Source organism: Phoca vitulina, unplaced genomic scaffold, assembly GCF_004348235.1.
Source record: "Phoca vitulina isolate PV1807 unplaced genomic scaffold, GSC_HSeal_1.0 scaffold43, whole genome shotgun sequence".
Lineage (NCBI taxonomy): Eukaryota > Metazoa > Chordata > Mammalia > Carnivora > Phocidae > Phoca > Phoca vitulina.
The window spans coordinates 2,376,935-2,398,780 of record NW_022589746.1 but is presented as its reverse complement, the minus strand read 5'-3'; the positions used below and the strand labels follow the sequence as shown (position 1 = coordinate 2,398,780).

The window sequence follows — 21,846 nt, the reverse complement described above, 5'->3', positions numbered from 1 at the left end:
TCAACATTGATACACATGATTCATGTACAAAGTAAAAATTTTCAAGAACAAAATTTTAAACTTCTAACGTACCACAGTTTTATTTTGGTTTTAGAACTATATTCAGAATTTCAAATAACATTAAAGGAGGTTTAAGAGTGATATTTAACAAAAGAGGGCATGGGTTAAACAAGATGAGAAATACTTCTTTATAACCAGAAAACCTTTGACTATTAACCGCATTCAGGCATTTAATCAGCTTGGGGGAAACAGTTGATTTAACTGTTCGAAGAGGGCACTGGTAGTGCAGATGATAGTAACTGGACAGTGTAATGGTTATTTGAATTTGATCTTGAAATGCACTCAGACATTTGTATGCTTAAAAAGAGTTGCACTTCCTAATTTTGCTGAAGTTTGGAACTTAAGATGTTTTCATTCTCTGAGAACGGTTTTTGGGTTGGTAAGGAAAGTAGCCTAAGATTTCATATTTACTGCAGATAATTTATGTGCAGAAGAATGGTTGTAGTTTTGGGTGCGTGTTACCCAGAGTACTTTGTATCAAATTTTTTGAGTAAAGAAAAATTGGGCTAAAAGTCATGTATGATAATAAAATAGCATCCCTTACCAAGAGCTTAGAAGTTTTTTTTCAAGGAATGATATAAGTTAGTGCTTCATAACTTTGTTTTGCTTCTGGACCCCTTTGGGAATCTAATGGAGGCTGTGTACCTTCTCACCCTAATAAAGAACATACACATAATGTTTTGCTTATAAAAAGGCCCATCCATAGACCCTACATTAAGAACACGTTACAAGAAAAGTTCTAAAGAATAAAACAAAAAACATTTTTAAGCATTTAATATCTCGTTATGGTAGAGTGAGGTTTCTTTATTTATTCAGTTGCTCTTCTTCCCCCATGCCTATATAACTATGCTTTGGATTTTTCCCCCCATGGTAGTAGTCAGTTTAAGTTATAGAGACCCTGATAAAGGGATATACATTTTAACTTAAAACTAGTGGTATGTATGTATGGACTTCTGAAAGATGTTTGCCTCATACAATCTGGATATAAAACAAAGCAAAGTTAACCAAGGTGGAAACCATGACCTTAGTACCTCTCCAAGCACATCTTGCTGGGTTAAACCTTGCTCTAGAATTCTAGGCGTGCAGTTCTGCCACGAAAGACTGAGAACCTTTATCACTAATGATTAACACTGGATTGTGATTCTCTTTTTTCTCTTCTCTTTATGCTGTCTTATTCCCTGCTCCCGTTGCATATGTTCGTTTGTGTTTTGCTTCTCTTTTGGTTTTTTACTTGTGGCATTTCAGTAAGATTAATTTAAATTTTTTAAAAATAAAAACCTTAGGTCACCTGGGTGGCTCAGTTGGTTAAGCATCCCCACTGTTGATTTCGGCTCAGGTCATGATCTCAGGGTTGTGAAATCAAGTCCCAGGTCCAGCTCCTCACTCAGTAGGGAGTCTCCTTGTGAGTCTTTCTCTCCTTCTCCCTTTGCTCCTCTGCTTGCATGTGCGTGCTCTCTCTCAAAAACAAAAACAAAAACAAAACACCTTAGTAACAGTGCACCAGCGGCCCAGGAGTAGGGGTACTCTTACAAAAATGAAACTAGAATTCATATTGGTTGGTTTTATTTATATTAAAAATAGTTCCTGTAATTGTTAGATCTGAAGCATTTAAAATAACGGTAAGGTATTTCTCTAATGTATACTTACTCTAAAGATTCTTGCAGGTGTTTCTTTTCTTTGTCTTAGAATTGTCTAGGGAAAGGGAGGACAGTGGGGAAAAGAGGTGATTGTTGACAGAAGCCAGGAATGGGAATAGCTGTGCTAGCCCTGCTCTGCTCTGGATTCTTGTCCTCTGGCTCTCTGAGCACTGAGCATGTCACTCAGCATCTCTGTCAGTCTTTTCATCTATGAAATGAGAATCATGTTGACCTAATTAGCAGGAGAAATATTGAATAATTGATTATTGTAAGAAGCTTTTTATTTATTTAAAAAAATTTTTTTAACTTTTTTTTTTTTAAGATTTTTATTTATTTGAGAGAGAGTGAGCAAGAGAGAGAGCGCGTGAGCGGGAGAAGGGGCAGAGGGAGAGGGAGAAGCATACTCCCCACCAAGCAGGGAACCGGACACCGGGCTCCATCCCAGATCCCTGGGATCATGACCTGAGCAGAAGGCAGATGCTTAACCGGCTGAGCCACCCAGGCGCCCCTTAAGATTTTATTTTTAAGTAATCTCTGTACCCAACTTGGGGCTCAAACCCACAACCCTGAGATCAAGAGTTGCATGCTACACCAACTGAGCCAGCTAGGCACCCCTGTAAGAAGCTTTTTTTTTAAAGTGATTATACTTTTAGCTTTCAGCACCGCCTTATCCAATTGTTAGGATTTGGCTTGGCTGCCCTTAACTCTAGACCTTTGTTCTCTGTGCATTGTGTAGGTTAACATTAGCATCACAAGTTAAAGTTCAGTTTTAGATTCAGAATTCTTTTTTTTTTTTTTTTTTTTTTAAAGATTTTTTATTTATTTATTTGACAGAGAGAGAATGAGAGAGAAAGCACATGAGAGGGGTGAGGGTCAGAGGGAGAAGCAGACTCCCTGCTGAGCAGGGAGCCCGATGCGGGACTCGATCCATGGACTCCAGGATCATGACCTGAGCCGAAGGCAGTCGCTTAACCAACTGAGCCACCCAGGCGCCCTAGATTCAGAATTCTTGACCTGTTTTTAATGGGATATCAGAACCTTATTTTTGTTTGTTTGTTTGTTTCATTTTAATTTTAATTCCAGTATAGTTAACATCCAGTGTTCTGTTAGTTTCAGGTGTACAATATAATGATTCAACAGTTCTCTAAATTGCTGATAAAAGTACCCTTAAATTCCCTTCATCTATTTCTGATAAATGTACTCTTAAATTCCCTTCATCTATTTCACCCATCCCCCCACTAACCCCCCTCTGGTGACCACCAGTTTGTTCTCTATAGCTACAGTTTTTGGATTTGTCTCTTTTTGTTTGTTTTATTTCTTAAATTCCACGTACGAGTGAAATTATATGGTATTTGTCTTCTCCGACTGACTTACATCACTTAGCATCATTCTCTAGCTCCATCCATGTCCTTCAAATGACAAGATTTCATTCTTTTTATGGCTGAGGAATATTCTATTGTGTATGTGTGTGTGTGTGTATATATATATATATATATATATACACACATATACATATATACCACATTTTTTTTTATCCATTATCTCTCCATGGACACTTGGGCTGCTTCCATAATTTGGCTATTGTAAATAATGTTGCAGTAAACATAGGGGTGCATGTATATATTTTTTTAATGTATTTATTTATTTGAGAGACAGCAAGAGTGAGAGAGATCACAGAGGGAGAGGGGAGAAGCAGGCTCCCCGCTGAGCAGGGAGCCTGATGCAGGGCTGGATCCCAGGACCCTGGGGTCATGACCTGAGCCTAAGGCAGACACTTAACCAACTGAGCCACACAGGCGCCCCAGGGTTGCATTTCTCTTTTTGAATTAATTTCTTTGGTATTCTTTGGGTAAATACCCAGTAGTGGAATTACTGGATCATATGGTAATTCTGTTTTTAGTTTTTTGAGGAACCTCCATACTGTTTTCCATAGTGGCTGCACCAGCTTGCATTCCCACCAAAAGTGCATGAGGATTCCTTTTCCTGCGCATCTTGTCAACACTTGCTGTTTCTTGTGTTTTTGATTTTAGCCATTCTGACAGGTATGATGTTATATCTCATTTTAGTTTTGTTTTGCATTTCCCCGATGATGAATGATGTTGGGCATCTTTTCACATGTCTGTTGGCCATTTGTATGCCTTCTTTGGAGAAGTGTCTATTCACATCTTCTGCCAATTTTTTAATTGGATTATTTGGGGGGGGGGGTTTGGTGTTGAGTTATATAAATTCTTTACATATTTTAGATACTAACCCTTTATCAGATATGTCATTTGCAAATACCTTCTCCCATTCAGTAGGTTGTCTTTTAGTTTTGTTGGTTGTTTCCTTCACTGTGCAGAAGCTTTTTATTTTGATGTAGTCCCAGTAGTTTATTTTTGCTTTTGTTTCCCTTGCCTCAGGAGACATATGTAGAAAAATGTTGCTATGGCCAGTGTCAGAGAAATTATTGCCTGTGCTCTCCTCTAGGATTTTTATGGTTTCAGGTGTCACATTTAGATCCTTAATCCATTTTGAGTTTATTTTTGTATATGGTGTAAGAAAGTGGTCCGGTTTTATTCTTTTGCAGGTAGCAGTTCAGTTTTCCCAAAAACATTTGCAGAACCCTGTTTTTAATTAAAACAAATCTGTTGTTGATTAAGCAGTTGGCACATAGCCTTTGCACTGCGAAAAAAGAAATGGTCAGTTGATAAGGGCATCTTGCACTGAATTTCAGATTGTTGTATTACACCACGGGTCATGAAATAACAGACCAGGATACCTTGATCAAAGGATTTCTCTCTTGCCCCCCTCTTCCCCACTCCTACCCTGCTTTCACCCCCCTTCACCACCCCCATATCGTCTTAGCAAAATGAAGTCAGATGGCAATGAATATTTTATTTATTATTAATTTAATTATTTAAGGTGCATTTTAAAAATTGAAACTCTTGGACATTAATTTTAAAAGCTAGTCATGCATATAAATAAGCTAGTGCCTATAAAACAATTGGATTAGATCTCACACAAATGAGTTTATACTTATTTTATAGTTTTTATTGATGTACACATAAATTAGATTGTTTCATAATTTGTTGGTATTACTTAGTATTTCTTTTATTTGCCGTATAGTCTATAACTTAATAGGAGGCTTTTAAATTCCTAAAAGTTAATTCTTCCCTAAAATGATGGGCAGTGTTTGGGGTTAGCTATTTTTCAGCTGTGCTTTGTGACTGAAATTTTACCTTTACCTTTAATATATCATCATCTTGTAGTTGATCATCAATTCATAGAATTACTTTGGTGTTTGTGCTGTTGAGTTTGACTCATGATAATTGTGCTCATAGTGAAAAATGCATTTTAAGAAGCCTGTGTTGCCCTTAAGAAATTGCTTGTAAGTTCCACACTTTTTTTCTAAAGTTGATTGTTCTTAACATTGTTAACAGTGGAAACATGAAACCCTTGAGAAGTCAGCTCTACATATTATAATATGTAGCTCTTTTTATGTTGACACTGGATAAGATCATTTTAGTCATTTACAAAAAAAATTAAGCTTATATGAAAATAAGTAATGATAAGGGTGCATGGGTGGCTCCACCCGTTAAGTGTCCGACTCTTGATCTCAGCTCAGGTCTTGATCTCGGGGTGGTGAGTTCAAGCCGTGCATTGAGCTCCACGCTAGGCGTGGAGCCTGCTTATAAAAAAGAAAAAGAAAGAAAAAAGAAGGAATGGAAGGGCAAGTGCAGTTAAACTGCATGAATCCATAACTGAATTTTTCTTACAGAAATATATCTATCTAGGTATTATATAGAAGAGTGATTGCTTTGAATTATACAATAGTTTAATAATTTAATATAGCTTAAATACTTGGTAATTTTAGTGATTGCTGTCTATTTTTAATTTGAGAGGGAGAGAGTGCATGCTGACGCGCATGTGAGTGTGGGGGGGTGGGGAGAGGGGCAGAGGGAGAGGGAGAGAGAATCTTCATGCAGACTCCGTCCTGAGTGTGGAGCTCAGTATGGGGTTCCATCTCGACCCCGAGATCATGACCTGAGCCAAAATCAAGAGTCTGACACTTAGGGGCTCCTGCCTTTGGCTCAGCTCATGATCCCGGGGTCCTGGGATCTAACCCCATGTTGGGCTCCCTGCTCAGTGGGGAGTCTGCTTCTCCCTCTGCCTTTCCTCCTGCTCGTGCGCGCGCTCTCACACAAATAAATAAAGAAAATCTAAAAAAAAAAAAAGCCCCCCAGGTGCCCCAATTGCTATCTTTTCAATTTGGGAATTGCATATATATCTGAACTGTAAAAATCTTATATATGGAAAAACAGTTCCTGCTTTGTTTGTGACTTTATATGTTTCTGATTATAAAAATAATACAACGCTTGGAAATATATGAAGCAAAAACTGACAGAATAGAAAAGCAATAGACAAATTAAAAATTACAGGTGAAGATTTCAATACTTCCTTCTAGTCATTGTTATAACCAAGAAGAAGAAAATCAGTAAGGGTATAGAAGACTTGAACACTGTGAACCAACTTGACCTAATTGACATCTGTTGAACACTCCTCAAAATGACCGAGTAAAACATTCTTTGCAAGCACACCTGGGACATCACTGGAATCGACCATATGCTTAGCCATAAAACACGTCTATCGATAAACTTGAAAGGATTGAAATCATTCAGAGTATATTCTTGGACCACAGTGGAATTAAATTGTAAATAAATAATAGAAATCTTGCAAATCCCACATCCATGGCAATTTAACAACACATTCCTAAATCATCTATGAGCCAAATAAGAAATAGATGTAGACATCTAGGTCGATGGACAGGATTAAGAGTCCAGAAATAGACCCATATTTAAAACATCAATTGATATTTTTTGTTGTTTTTTTACAAAGATACTAAGGTAATTCAATGCAGGATAGTTTTTTGTTTTGTTTTGTTTTAATAAATGGTGTTGGAGTACGTGGATATCTATCTGGAAAAATAAACATGACCCTTACCTCACTCCATACACAGAACTAAGTTCAGAATGGATCATTGACTTAAATGTAAGACCTAAAGCCATAAAAATTTGTAAAGAAAACGTAGGAGAAAATCTTGATCACCTTGAGGTGGGCAGCAATTTTTCAGGACAAAACAAAAAGATGAACCATGAAAGAAAAAGACTAACAAATTGGACTCTAAACATTAAAGCCTTTTGCTTATAGAAAAACACCACTTAAAAAGAGATGATAAATCCTTTGGGGACAAAATATTTACAAAACAAGTATCTGACGAAAGACTTGTATCTGGAATATATAAATTTTTTTAGATATAAACCTATATTATAATCTACATATACAGAGATAAAAGAGGAAAGAAGTAACCACTGTTAATGTCTTGATATTTCTTTTTTCCTCTCTGGGCTGTGCTGTTATGGCTATTTATTTCTTCTTTATAATTTGCTCTTAAGTTTTTGTCACTTAGCTTCTGTTTTCTTTTATTAGAAAATATTTTTAAAGGCAAAGTTCAGTGGTCAGGGTGATTCATTGGATGATAGAGTCATGGAGATAGATAGGTCAGTGATGGCTCACTTATGTAGCAACAAAGAACTGGTGGAGAAAACCACACTGTGTTTTCCATTCTCCCATAAATGTGTCTGTCTCTCTTTTTTCCTCCTTGGTGGTAGGTAGGATCTAGTTCCTTGCGGACTGTTGGACTGAAAGCCATAGTTCCTCATTGGCTGTTAGATGGAGGACTTTCTCCTTTCCTTGACCTTTTATAGGGTAGGAAACATGACAGAATTTCACAATATGGCAGCTGGCTTCCCTCAGAGTGGGCAAGTAAGAAAGGGAGAAAGGTATAACTATTTCTTACAACTCAAAAATAAGAAGTGAAACAACCTAAAAGAGGCAAAAAATTTGAACAGATATTTCGCAAAAGAAGATACATAAATGACCAGAGTCTATGAAAAGATTCTCAGCATTATTGGTTGGTAGGGATATGAAAATTAAAAGCACAATGAGATAGCACTGTACCTACACTAAAATGGCTAAAATTTAAAATATTGGCAATACCAAATTTTGGTAAGGATGTTGCACAACTGGAATCCTCATATACTGATACATTCATTACTTGTGGGAGTGTAAAATGGTACAGCCACTTTGGAAAACAGGTCAGCCATTTCTCAAAAAGTTAAATATAGACTCATCATATGGCCCTAAGTATCTTAAGTATTCACTCCTCTGTATCTACCAAAAGAAATAAAAACCTGTCCACACAAAGACTTGAGTAATTATTCATTATAGTCAAAAATAGGAAACAACCCAACGTTCCATCATGTGGTGACTAGATAAGATGTGATACATGATGCAGTGGGATCCTATTCAGCCATAGAATGAAATGAACTGTACTCTTTGGGGCAACAACATGGATGAATCTCCGAAACATTGTGCTAAGTAAAAGATTGTACCATAAATTATTTAACTAGCTCCTTGTGGTAGAAGTTTGTGTTCTTTCTGGTTTTTTGCTATGACAAGTAATTCTGCCTTAGATACCCTTGAAAATATCTAGTTTTTATAAGAGAAATTTCCAGAAGTAGAACTACTGGGTTAGAGAAGATTTTTATATACTTACATGGCCAACATTACTGAATGCTTATGTACAACCACAATTGTAAGTACTCTTTCTACCCAGATTATCTTGTTTAATTCTCCCAACAACCATATTAAGGTGTAGGTACTTATTTTCCTCATTTTTTGGTTGAGGAAACTGAGGTACAGAAAGGTTGTTGTTGTTTTTAAACTTGTTTCAGATCACACAACTAGGAAGTCACAGAGCCAGGGCCCAAATCAGGATAGTGTGATTGCAGAGCTTGCCCTGGTTAAGACACGTGAAGGAGGGTTCTATTTATGCATGTTTTGAGGGTGCTGTATTTATTTTCAGGTCTCCTACTTGATCTTGCTCCGTGCATGACAGAAATTTCTTAATTTTAAAAAAGTTGGGGAGAAGCCAAGAATTTATCAAATGAGTCTTTCTCCTTCCTAACTGAAATAATTTCAGAAATGCACCATTGGAATGTTGTTTAATTTCAACACAGACAAATTCATAGTCAAGAAAAATACCAACCATTCACTTAAAGGAACATTCTTTTGAGAGTATACAAATATAGTATACAGTTCTTTGAGCTGGCTTTTTCAATGTAAATCATAAAGAGTATCGATCAAATAGTAAGTTCATATTAACCTCAGACTCTTAACCACGATCCTGTCTTCAAAAAGGCAGTGTGTGCCTAGCGTCCTCCAGGCATGTAAGCTTCACATCAGAATCACACTAGTGTCAGGGGCCCTCTGTAGAGCTTCTGAATCAGAGATTTTGATCCAGGGGGAAGGCCAGACAATTTTTTAGAACTTCATGGAGCTTCTAATTCACATTTGGGTCTTGGAAAACTGGTAGAGAGCATACTTTTAATCGATAAGGGATCTTAGAAATGCGATGTCTGATATATCAGATACCCAAAGACATTTGTTGAATATTCTAAACACCTCTTAACAGCGAAAAGCTTGGCAAAGAAAAAAGTTGTTATTAGTGAAAACGACTGGTTTACATTTTCTTGGTTGTATTAATCTCATAAATTGATATTCTCTCACCTTTTCCCCCCATGGCTTCTACAAGTAGGTGATACCGTCTGCTTTTACTTGTTCATCATGTATTTATTCCTTAACCTCCCTGGTAATATGATGCGGGCCTTCCAAGCATTCAGGTAGACCCGGGTTTCACTTGCACCCCTGCCACATATTAGCCGTGAGACCTCAGAACTTAACCTGAATCCTTTCCAAGCTCAGGTTTCTGATCTGTAAAACTGGGGTGATTCCTGTACCACGGGATTGCTGGGAGGAAGAGAGCGAACCCAGGGCCCCGTACAGGGTCTGTGCGTGTGGTTGCAGAGTAAATGGGCCGTGCTGTCCCGCTGCCATCTCCAGCTTGTCTCATCCCCAGCTTGTCTCATCCCCTTGCGCTCACCCAGTTTTCTTCAGGTTTCATCACATAACTGTGGCCCCTTAATGCTGTTTGTCTAGTTGGATTTTCCTTCTCGCACCGTGAAGGTGTGCTTCCTGTAGGTCTTAGTGATATTTTAGAGGTTTCATATTTGATCTCAACTAATCCTCTGTCATCTTCCCTCTGAAACTTTATCCCGTGTCCCATTTTAAAATCCATGGTCTTGACGTCCTCCACATCACAGTACTACTAAGCCTTGAGTTGATTTGTGCTCCTGTTCTGGCTCTGGTTCCTCCCAGTGTAGGTTCCATTCTCACCCACACCGAGGTGCAAGCTGTGTTTGACCTGCAGTCCTCACTACTGTATTTAGACCTGCATTACCTTGTTTTTCCCAGTAGCCACGAATGTCATCTCCCCACCTCCATTATTCCTTGTCCTTCCTAATCTATTTTTTACATTCATTTTTCCCTTCTCGGAGTCCTGTTCCTAAAGTGGGAGATCAGCAGATTTCCCCCCCAAAGGGCTAAATAGGTATTTTAGGCTTTGTGGTCCATGTAGTCTTTGTTGCGACTACTCAAGCTCTGCTGTTGTAATGGGAAAGCAGCCTTAGACGGTGTGTAAGTGAGTGTGGCTGTACTTCAATGAAACTTAGAAAACAGGTGGTGGGCTAGATTTGGCCCACAGGCCAGAGTTTGCTGATTCCTGTCCTAAATGACAGCTCAGATTATTATCTGTGCTTGCTTACATGACTTCAGGCATTCAGTAGCTTGAAAAATGGAGCCTGAATTCCTTAGTGCAGAGTATGTAAGATCTGCCATTATGTGGCCTTGATTTCGCTTTATTTTTCTGTACTCCTCATCATGCATTCTTTATCTTATTTTTTTAAAGATTTTATTTATTAATTAGAGCGTGCGCGCATGCACATGGGTTGGGGGGGCAGAGGGAGAGGGACAAGCAGACGCCCTGCTGAGCGGGGGGCCCGATGCGGGGCTCAATCCCAGGACTTGTGAGATCATGACCTGAGCCAAAGGCAGACACTTAACCAATTGATTAGGACATGCCATGGTGTATTAGGGCATCTCATGGTTCTTTTGTTGATCAAGATCCTAGAGTAAGCACTCTGTGTATCCTTCTTTTTTTTTTTTCCCCCTCCCTCCCTCCCTCCCTAATGACCACTCTATACAGTATTTCTTCAAATGGTTGTCTTTTTTAATAATTGATTGCAAGGTAGGACAGTCTTCCTAGTGCCCCACTTTCTTACCCTTCACTAAAATATTTTGGTTTTAAGTGTTCTGCTTCCCACCATTTGGAGAAGAAAAATGTGATGCAATTGCACAGGCTCCAGAAAGACTAGTTCTCATAGCAGCTGCTCTGAGTGATAGCTCCTAACTCTTAGATGCCACCAGACGCACGTGTTAGTGATATGGTGCTATATGGAAGTTCTTTGGGAAGGCGGCTTTAGGTCTGATGAGCCTGTCAATTTCTTCAGAACATGTTTTGACCTCCATAGAGTAGGATACTATTTTCCCTGTCTCATCTCAGCCTTTCAGAGTTCACTCGGTGACGAAGGAACATCTCTGGCCCTGTATGTCTTCCTTGGGGCTTGGAGGCATTCTACATCAGCTTCATGGGCGCATCCCTTATGGGGCCTTGGAAATCTTCCTGGCAATATTCTAATTCTTTAAGTTAAATATTTTTAGTACTTTTTCTAGACCTGTGCTGGGACATATATAAGTAGAACACAGTCCTAGTCTTAACAGTCATCATGGTCAAATGCAGGGATCTGTAGACTTTCCCAAAGGGCCAGATAGTAAGTATTTTAGGCTTTGTGGGCCACATGGTCTCTGTTGCACCTCTCAGCTCTGCTGTTGTACTTTTTTTTTTTTAAGATTTTATTTATTTGACAGAGACACAGCGAGAGAGGGAACACAAACAGGGAGAGGGAGAAGCAGGCTTCCCGCTGAGCAGGGAGCCTGACGTGGGGCTTGATCCCAGGACCCCAGGATCATGACCTGAGCCAAAGGCAGACACTTAACGACTGAGCCACCCAGGCGCCCCCCTGCTGTTGTACTTTGAAAAGAGCCCTAGATGATACATCAATGACTGAACTTGGCTGTGTTCCAGTAAAATTTTATTTACAAAAACTGAGGGGCCAGATTTGCCTTGCAGACCATAGTTTGCCAACCCCTGGCCTAGTGGCATTGTGCCATAGGATATTTTGAAACCACAGGTAACCAGTGTATCTTCCTTGAGTGTCAGTTTTACTCCATTATCATGTGGAAAAAGTTAAGTAGTTTTAATTGGTAAGTAATTTAGAAGATTCTTTTAATAACATAAGTAGCTACCCATGGCCTAGAATGGAAAATTGAAAGGACTATTTAAGATGAAACTGAGCCTTGCAAAAAGTATCTTGTTTGTGGTGAGCTTCTTAGATCTGTATCTGCAACTTACTGTGGTTTGTTGGAAAAGCTGAAAATTGCTGCTAGGCATTGGAGCCGTTGAAGGATTGAGAGGAAGGCAGTGACACCAGATTTTAATTTTAGACAGCTAACTTGGGTGGGGCACAGAGGAAGGTTTAGAGCAGGCAGGACCCGGCCATCCTGGAGGCAAGGAGACGAGTTAGGAGGCTGTTACAGGAATCCAAGCAAAAGATAAGGACCTCTTTTAAGATAGAGGTAACAAAGATGGAGAGATTCAGACAGATCGGAGACAAAGCAAGGATGTTTGGTTTGATTGATTGTGTCGGGGAAGGGACATGGAGAAGGGAAAGGAAAGGGTATATGAAGAAGAGCCACCTGAAGGCTGGGGAAGACAGGCAAGTAAGGTGTTTTGGCATAGTTGAGCTTACTTTGCCTGTGTACTGTACACACAAGGAGAAGTTGGTTTTGGAGGTCGAAGACTCCAGAGAGCCGTCTGGAATGTGGTGGATGGCATATGGATAGTAGCTAAAACCACAGGATCCAGTGCAGCCTCTGAGGGAAGAGTTTTACACAGCAAAAGTAATGCTAATCACAGAAGCCTTAGGGGAAACAATACTTCATTGGTGGAGAAGGGGGGGGCAGGTAGTATTGGAAGGAGAAGAAACCAAGGAAGAATAGAGGTACAAGAGGAAGATCGGTAATGTCAAACACAGCAAAAGGGGCTTCATTAGCATTGGAACTGGAAGACATGTATTGCTTTTATTAAAAAGGGGGGAGGGTGTAATTTGAGACTTTGCCCATGGCAGTTTTACTGGAGTTGTGAACTGTCAGAAAGCAGTGAGTTGAGCAGGAATGGTGGAAGTGAGAGCTGGCAGGGAGGGCCAGGCCAGCCTTCTCAAACTGTAGTGCTGTCTTAGTCACTCAGAGATCTTGGGAAAGTGGTCTTGAGTCAGTGAGTCTGGGGTAAGACTTCAGCTTATGCATTTCCAGCCACCTCCCCAGCAGCGGCAGTGCTGTTATTCTGAGGACTGTCTAGACCACAGGTCCCTAATTGTGCATCGAGGGCCCCCCAGGGCACTGCAGCAGACTCACAAAGAGTGCCTTGGAATATTTTTTAAATTTCAAGGGAAATACGGCAACATTTCTTGGATGGTACAGTATTAAATCACTGTATTCCTTTCCTTGATGTCATACCTTTGGAACCTGGGTTTTTAGTGCTTGTTCTGATAAAAAAAATGTAAGTACCACCTAAAAATAACCGTGAAGCAGGAAATGAGGCTGTTGTGTCCAATCTGATTCCAGGGTTGGAAAAGTTACACAGGGCCGCCAAGGTACAAAATTATTAGGACTTTCATACCTGTCAAGTGGTTTGGTGCGTACTGCTTAATCAAGAAAACTAATAGGTATTTCTTATGGCTTAGAAGTGTCATGAAAAAAATTGCTGAGACATTAATTACTCTGTGCACCAAGATAGTCTGAGAACCACAGACATAAACTGTACTTCATAGAAGCTGTGGAGCCAAGCAGTTGAAAACATTGGATGGCAGCTAATAGAGGAGCAAAGGAGGGTTTGTTCTAAAGTAGAAGAGACAGGTATGTTCAGTGCTGGGGCAAGGAGCAGCTGACAGAGAAGTAGATGTGAAGATACAGGGGTAAAGATGTTGACTTGGAGTAAAAGGTCTCTGAGGAGATGGAACAGGATGGACTATAGAGCCCGCTTTTCTAAATGTTGCTTCAAACCAGCAGCATTGTTTTGTTGGGAGAAATGCAGAATCTCAGGCCCTAGCTTCAAACCTCCTGAATCAGAATATGGATTTTTAATAAGATCCTCGGGTGGTTTGTATGCATGTTAACATTCCAGAAGCACTGTAGGAGGCAGGATTAGCCCTACCTAGGAGAAAGGACACCTCCTTTATTTATTCCATCACCACACTGTGTATCTTGTACACACCAGCCATTCTGATTAACGGAAATGAGATGATGGGGCTTTTACATTTAGATGCATTGGGAGTAAGACGCTGAGGAAGTTCCTTCCTGGTTGCCTTAATTACCTCAGATAAATAGGGAACATCTCCATTAGTGAATTAAAAATTGGGGCTGAAATAATGGCTGAGACAGCCTGCAGTGGTGCTCAGTAATGGGTATAGCTACAAAGATTGGATTCATTTAAGTTTGCAGGGTGAGGTGAAGGAAAACATAAAGAGGGCTGGTAAGACATCTGTCCTGGATCTGGAAAGAGATGAAGCCAAAAGGAGAAAGATGAGAAGGAGGGGTAAGAGGATGGGAGGTCTCCTTGAAAAGCCAATGAGAAAGTCACACATCCTGGAGTGGGAGGGGTCCTGCCCTTATTCTTACCACCAGGAAGAGGAACATTCTTTCCTGTCAGGCTACAGAGATTTAGCGGGACTCAGTGATGGATTGGCTAACAGGGAAGGAAGATCAGTCTAGAGTGACTCCTAGGATCCTAGGAACACATTCTCATTCATTGGTGAAGAATTGATCTCTAATGAGAGTTTTTTTTTGAGGCGGGGGAGTAATGGGGCAGCGTGGAGATAGGTTAAGATGAGATTTGGCAATGTTAAATTTGAGGATGGGGGACTATGTAGGTGGAAATGGCTAAACCACTGGAAATATAGATGTGGAACTCAGGTCAGATATGAAGATCCATCTGAGATCAATGATACATTAATAGCTTCTACTAATTGAGTGTTAATCCCTGTCAGGTGGAAGACTGAGCAGTTTATAGGCATTGTCACATTTATCCTCTCTGCAACCCGTTTTATTTTTTTTTAAGTTTATTTATTTATTTAAAGATTTATTCATTTATTTCAGAGAGCAGGGGGAGGGACAGAGGAAGAGGGAGAGAATGTGCAAGTAGACTCCCCACTGAGCGCAGAGCCCCACGCAGGGCTTGATCCCAGGATCCTGAGATCATGACCTGGGCTGAAACCAAGAGCCAGATGCTCAACCGACTGAGCTACCCAGGTGCCCCTATTTATTTATTTTATTTTTAAGTAATGTCTATATCCAACGTGGGGCTTGAACCCACAACCCTGGAGATCAAGAGTAGCATGCTCTTCTGACTGAGCCAGCCAGGTATCCCTTTTAGGAACCCTTTGAGACAGGTATCAAACCACTTCACAGATGAAGAGGTAGGCTTAAACAAACTGCCCATGGTTCACGTGTTTAGTGAGTGGTAGAACCAGGGTTAGAAACCAGATGTTGCTGATTTCACATCCATGCCCTTCATGGCAGAGCTCTACTACATCCTTGGTCACCAGCTTAGTCTGGGTGGTGACTGGTACCAGATGTGTTAGATCTCAGATGCAAATGTCAACAACAAAATGAAAAATCTCTAGGCTTGAGCAAACCAAAAAAGATTGGTCCCTGTAACTGTAGATCCTAATGATCAACCCTCTGACACAGTTGGAACCAAGGGTGCAAATAATACCATCAAAACTTGCTCTCTCGGCTCTTCTTTTCTGTTATTCTCTTGCAAGCTTTCTTCATGTGACAGCAAGTTGGCCCCAGTAGTTTTAGATTTACATCCTAGAGATGTACATAGGAAGAGAGCCTCTCTTTACCAAGGGCTCCAGATAAAATCCTGGAGTTGTATCCCATTGGTTCCAATTGGCTTGGGTCATGTGCCCATTTCTGAACTAGTCTCTGACCAGGCTTGATACACTCACCCCAGAGGGTAGAGAGTGAATCTCACCCAAACAGGATTGAGAACCACAGGTCAGGGTTGCCCAAGGACGAGGGGCAGTGGGTACTGGGAAAACAAAGGCAAATGTTAGCACATGGGCAGAGAGGACATCCTCCTGTGTCATCAGTGTTTGAGGGGCAGACTGGCAGTGATGCGAATAGCTCACATTTATTGGATGTTTACTGGGTACCAGGTGCAAAATGCATTCTATTTTTAATCCTCATAATATCCCTTTGGGGTGTATACTGTTGCTATGCCCACAGAGAGATTATAAGTAGTGGAGCTGAGATTGAATCCATGCTGGCCAACTCTAAGCCTTGCTATACGTGATCATTATACTGTATGTTGTTTTACCCTGTCCGTAGCGCCATAACATTTGTAGTTTTCTCATTGTATTTTCACATTTTGTACATTAAAGTTACGGATTTATGGTGAGTGAGAGCATAGTGAATCAGACAGATCTAGGCCACCATTTGGTCTGTTTAATATGCATAATAAATAATTTATATGACTTAAATAACATTTACCTTAAGTGTTAGAGTCGAAATTGCTTGTTTTTTTTTTAAATTCTTATTCTTTCTGTTTTGAAATGTTTTGTGTTTTATAGTTTCGTGTTATAGTGACTTTTTATATTTAGCCCTGGTACTCTTTTTTTAAGACTTTATACCGTCCTTGAATATATAAAATTACAGTTGAATTTTTGCATTTTAGTGTGTCTCCAGAAATTATGATAATTTTTAGTTATTCTCGGTTTGTTTAGCCTTCATAACAATAGTTTCAAAATCTTACCCAGTAGTTCTATAAATGCTTTCAAAAAATAAAAAAAGAAGCTAGGGTGCCTGGGTGGCTCAGTCGGTTAAGCATCAGACTCTTTTTTTTTTTTAAGATTTTATTTATTTATTTGACAGAGAGAGACACAGCGAAAGAGGGAACACAAGCAGGGGGAGTGGGAGAGGGAGAAGCAGGCTTCCCGCGGAGCAGGGTGCCCGATGCGGGGCTCAGTTCCGGGACCCTGGGATCATGACCTGAGCCCAAGGCAGACGCTTAACGACTGAGCCACCCAGGTGCCCCAAGCATCAGACTCTTGATTTAGGCTCAGGGTTGTGGGATGAACCCCCGCACGGGCTTCCCACTCAGCGGGGAGTCAGCTTGAGATTCTCTTTTTTTCCCTCTCTTGCTGTCCTCCCTGCCGCCCCACTCTTCCACTCTCTCTCAAAAAAATGTTTTAGGGGCACCTGGGTGGCTCAATCGTTAAGCGTCTGCCTTCGGCTCAGGTCATGATCCCAGAGTCCTGGGATCAAGCCCCGCATCAGGCTCCCTGCTCAGCAGGAAGCCTGCTTCTCCCTCTCCCACTCCCCCTGCTTGTGTTGCTGTCTCTCTTGCTATCAAATAAATAAATAAAATCTTTTAAATTAAAAAAAATTTTTTTTAAAGCTAATTAGTGCTACCGCAAGGCTTTTATTATCAAAATAATTTATTCTGAGGTTACCATGTTTGTTTATTAGAATTTGATATTCACAAAATTAGAAAATAATAGCTTAATGTGTCTTTGACGTGCTATTTTAAGCAATAAAACCTGGTGTTTTGTAGTGACTAATAAAGTGAGTTTTTAGAATATAAAAGTTACTACTGTTTAACTTTGGCACCATTATTTTTGGACTTTGTGATGCCAGTTATATTTCCTTTAATCCTGTTTGAAATGTCTACTCAGTGTCATTACAAAAGAAGCAATGTAGGTTTGGAAATCGATTGGGAAACCCAGATTTTTGTCCTTGGGGATTCCCATGTCTAAAGAGTTTGGGCCAGACCTTTAAGGTCTCTTCCAGTTTTGAAATTCTAGAGTTTTTAGAATGCTTTGTCAGAAGTGTTGCCAGAAGGGGGACACCTGGATGGCTTAGTTAAGCATCTGCCCTCCACTCAGGTCATGATTCTGGAGTCCAGGGATCAAGCCCCACATCAGGCTCCCTGCTCAGCAGGGAACCTGCTTCTCCCTCTCCCTCTGCCCCTTCCCCCACTTGTGTTCTCTCTCTCTCAAATAAATAAATTAATTAAATATTTTTAAAAAAGTGTTGCCAGATGGAACCATTATGGTCTTCAAACCAGATTGAAAGACTGTATAGTCCAGGTTCCTTATCTTAGAAATAAAGAAACCTGGCCCAGACAATGTGATAGATCTCCCTGTGCTTTGTGGCAGGTGCATGGAGCAGGGACAGAGGCTTTGCCACAGCTCCTCTTTCCTTGTAGCAGTTGTACCACGTTGAAGACCGCTAACATTCATTTATTTGATTAAGGAAACATTCATGTTGTTAGCTGCCAAGATGTGTAAATGCAGGAATGTGTATGAAAAGCCATATAGCATGGAGGCTCTAAAGTGGGCTACAGAGTCCAAAAGACCTGGGTTCTCAATCTTGCTGACCACTTAGATCTGCGGCCTCATGTAAACTAGCCATCCTAAGCCTGTTTCCTTGTCTGTAAAGCGAGGCTGGTAGAAGTAGGCATTTTATATAGTTGTGGGGAGGATTAAATGAGATAACAAAGATTATGCTTAGCGTAGTGCCTGGCGTAAGGCTCTCTTAGAGATTATGTTGAAGGTGTTTATGAAAGAGAAAAGCAATTAAGATTTACAGAACACTTCCCTTTTTTGTCTTATTTAACTCATAGCCCTGTAAGTAGATGGTGATAATCCTAATTTTTCGAATGAGGACACGGCTCTGGAGGCTTGGGACTTACCCAGCGCCCTGTAGCTGTCGGTCATAGCTGCCATTAACCTGCTGCACAGGCAGTGTTTTTAAGCACTTTTTTGTGTACTAGTTCATCAGCAATGCAGGTATACCGTTGTTATTTTCACTTTACGGACAAGGGAAATCAGGCACAGAAAAGTTAAATAATTTGTCCAGAGTGACCCAGCCAGGAAGGGGCAAAGTTGGAGTTTGAGTGCAGGCAATTGGCTTCAGATCCCAGTCTTCTTAATCTCAGTGTGCTTCCTTTATTTTGTGTGGCCTTTGGGGAAGGTAAAAGCCGTTTTGCAAACTGGAAAGCTCTACGTAAAATGTGGTGCTATTTTTATCTGACTCGGTCCCTGTATTCTGGAGATTATGGTCTACTGGGAATGTGTCTTCTCCAGGCTGAACCTATTCACATCCTGCCACTGTTCCTTACTAGACATTGCCCTCACCACTTCGGCCATTTAAAAAAAAAATACTCTGATGTATCCCCAGAAATGAATAGGGCCTGAGTAGTACAGAATCTAGTCAAACTGTTTAATGTAGCTTAATGTGGCCGTAGCTTTTTAGCGACACAGTGGCTAGTTTAAATTTATGGTCAACCAGAACTCCTAGGTTTTTTGTTTTGTTTTAAGATATCTTTTCTCCAAACCATCTTACCCCTTGCATAGTTTACTCCACATGATGAGCATAATACCTGTCTCGCAGGGATTCTGAGAGTTAAGTAAAAGCACGTAGTAATACCTTGGTGGTGGTTTTCCTGTGAAGTGCACTTATCTAAACTTCTCCTATTCAGAAAAGTTACACTGATAAATCCCTCTGTCTCTTCATTCAAAATCATTGATAAAAATGTAGATTAATTGGCTAGAGGCTAAAGAAAGTAGACTCTCCTCCCAGGCTGGCACAGGCCTACAGGTGGATTCAAAAAGAAGCGAACTATTAGATTGCACAACTCACATCTCACCATCTTATCAATCAAATACGGGAGGATTTTTCTTCAAGACTCTTTTAAATGTATCTGGTTGGTTCTTCATAATTAATTTACTTAAAATTCTCTCAAATTATATGCAAAAGTGGAGCCTCACCTTTAATACTTCACCTTAAGACTTCTTGCAACATTCTCTTCAAATTCCAATCCTTATAGCAATGGTCCTCAGTTTTTATCTTAGTCATGAGTCAATTTGGTTAGTCACTGGGCCCCACCTAGAACCAAAACACAACTTCCTCTTTTATAAACAGCACATTGATTATGCTAAGTGAAATAAATCAAGCAGAGAAAGACAATTATCATATGGTTTCACTCATATGTGGAACATAAGGAATAACATGGAGGACCACAGGGGAAGGGAGGGAAAACTGAAGGGGGGGAAATCAGAGAGGGAGACAAACCATGAGAGACTCTGGACTGCGGGAACCAAACTGAGGGTTTCAGAGGGGGGCGGGGTGGGGGGATGGGGTAGCCCAGTGATGAGTATTAAGGAGGGCATGTGTTGTGATGAGCACTGGGTGTTATACACAACTAATGAATCATTGAACACTACATCAAAAACTAATGATGTACTAAATGCTGGCTAACTGAACATAATAATAAAAAAACCCCAGCACATTTAGACATAATACTGAATGACAGTCTGTAGAACTTCGCCTATAGTAGACTGACACGTAATGTTGATCAGATGAGCAGGGTAGATGAGTTATTAAGAGGATTCCGTAAACACTGTGACATAAAGACTGAGCCTAGGCCAGCAGAAAACTGTGGGTCAAAGAAGCAGGTGGCTCTGAAGAGCAGGGAGAAGCAGCAGAGTGGCCCAGATGCTTGTTCTCGTGGCCACTGGGAACGAGGCTTTGAGAGAAACACTGGAGGTTGCTGGTTCCTGGCACTATGCCTGAAAGTCAGTAGGTGTGAAGGCTTAGAGAACTTAACTTCTTAATGCTTGTTATGGAAATCTTGTATTCTACTTAGACTCTTCTCCTAAACCATTCACTAGGTATACTTAAACATTCTTTTTTAAAGTAGGCTCTATACCCAGCGTGGGGCTTGAACTGACAACCCTGAGATCAAGAGTCACAGGCTCTACTGACTGAGCCAGCCACATGCACCTACCTGAACATTCCTTTTTTTTTTTTAAGTTTTTTTGTTTTGGGGGTTTTAAAATTTTATTTATTTAAGTAATCCCTACACCCCACGTGGGGCTCAAACTCATGACTCGAGATTGAGTCCCATGTTCCTCTGACTGAGCCAGCCAAGCACTTCCCTACTTGACCATTCCTAAAAATAAGCTGTGCCAAGACCGAAAATAAAGCCTTATGGTCCTGAATGAAAACCAGTCTGTTGGCATAACTTAGTAACTATGCTTCTTTGTGTACGCGTACACACATGCACATACGTACATAGTGTATGTGTGTTATTTTTGTCGTCCTGTGCAAATGGAAGGTTGTTGAACTTCAGATTTATTTCTCATAACCTAGTAATACTTCTGTCAACTTTTAGCGTAAGATGGTAAAACTCAGCTTGTATTTTGTATTAAAGTGCAGATGATGTCTTTTCACAAAGGTCTTCAGATGCTCACCCGAGGCACTGCTGAGAAAGACACTTGGCAGAGCAGATCCGGAAGAAAAAATGATCAATAGATCGTATCAAAGTTGTTCAAGTTATTCTCTCCTTTCTCTCTACCCTTAATCATTAATTGATTTACTCAGTAGAGATCTGAGCACCTGTGTTTGGCACAGATTAGTAAGATCTGCTTCATGTTCTATAGGAGTCCAAAATCTGATGGGGGAAACCCAGAAAATATTACAAGGGTGTCTAGGTAGGGCGATTTATAAGAAATTCAGGAACTTTTCTAAGAATGATGCAAAAAGCAAAGAACATTAAACTTGTTCAAAGTGATAAAAGCAGAGTAGAGGTTAATGTTATTTGAAACAGGGCCATCATTATTTTCTGGGACCAGATCTGGTGCTTACAGTAACTATACTTCTGTGCAGTGGTATGAAGGCTCGTCGGAGTAAGCCCTTCGGCACTGCGACTTTCCCGCATCACTCGTGGAGGTGTGGCAGGACTGACATGAGATGCCTCATATGCAAGTTCTGTAAACTCAAGTTCTGTAAAAATACAAAGGCTGTGACTGGAACCTCTGTCGGTCACACCACAAACACTTTTCAGAGGTGTTTGGTTATGGGCCGCCTGGTGGCTCAGTCGTTAAGCGTCTGCCTTCGGCTCAGGTCGTGATCCTGGCGTCCTGGGATCTAGCCCCACGTCGGGCTCTCTGCTCAGCGGGAAGCCTGCTTCTCCCTGCTTGTGTTCCCTCTGTCGCTGTGTCTCTCTTTGTCAAATAAATAAAAT

At 40.5% G+C, this 21,846-nt stretch overlaps 1 protein-coding gene and 1 non-coding gene across 4 annotated transcripts in view; both read left to right on the top strand.

The window, feature by feature from the left end:
* The window catches only part of EGLN1 (egl-9 family hypoxia inducible factor 1), a 59,456-nt gene that overhangs the window by 13,411 nt on the left and 24,199 nt on the right, over positions 1–21,846 (top strand). The window lies entirely within an intron of this gene.
* Positions 21,034–21,119, top strand: LOC116648465. The gene has a single exon (XR_004302532.1). It is a non-coding gene; the product is annotated as a small nucleolar RNA SNORD35 (small nucleolar RNA).